This window comes from Setaria italica, chromosome VIII (assembly GCF_000263155.2).
Source record: "Setaria italica strain Yugu1 chromosome VIII, Setaria_italica_v2.0, whole genome shotgun sequence".
NCBI classification, from domain to species: Eukaryota; Viridiplantae; Streptophyta; class Magnoliopsida; order Poales; family Poaceae; genus Setaria; species Setaria italica.
This window is the reverse complement of record NC_028457.1, coordinates 13,105,379-13,106,099: the sequence shown is the minus strand read 5'-3', so window position 1 is coordinate 13,106,099 and position 721 is coordinate 13,105,379.

Here is a 721-nt window from a genome sequence, read left to right as displayed (position 1 = left end):
GATCGTCTTAACGAACGGCATATCGGACATTGTGTGCCCCCCCCGCCGGCGGCCGGCCCTCCTCCCCTCCCCTCCACTCTCCCTTCCTCCCCGGCGCACCTCCTTCCCTCCCCTCTCCCTCCCCCAGCCGGATCTGGCGCGGGGCGGTGACGGGGGCAGGTCGAGGCGGCAGCGGGTCATGGCGGCCAGTGGGGGCGGCGTATGGCGGCCGGATCTAGTGCCCCACCCTCCCCTTCTTCCCCGGCCGGATCTGGCGCCCTTCTTATTCCCCGAATCTGGCGTCCTTCTTCCCCGGATCCGATGGGGAGGGGGGTGGGGCGTGGCGGCGGCGGCGGCGGGTCGAGGCGGCCGACGCGGGCGGGTCGTGCGACAGTGGGGCGTGGCGGCGGCAGTGTGTGCAGTGTGTGGTGGCGGTGGTGGTGGCGGCGGCCGGTGGTGCAGTGTGTGGTGGTAGTGGTGGTGCCGGCAACCGGTGGTGGTGGCTGCAGCCGGATATTTTTTTTTAATTTTCTTGAAAAATTGGTTGCCGAGTGTTTTTTGCCACTCGGCGAAGTCTTTGCCGACTACCCGACACAAAACACTCGGCGAATCAGCGTTTGCCAACAGATTTTTTGCCGTGTGTCATTTGCCAAGTGTTACACTCGGCAAACGCTTTGCCGAGTGTTTTTGGGCTTCGCCGAGTGCCAGCGGCACTCGGCGAAGTCCCTGTGTCCGGTAGTAT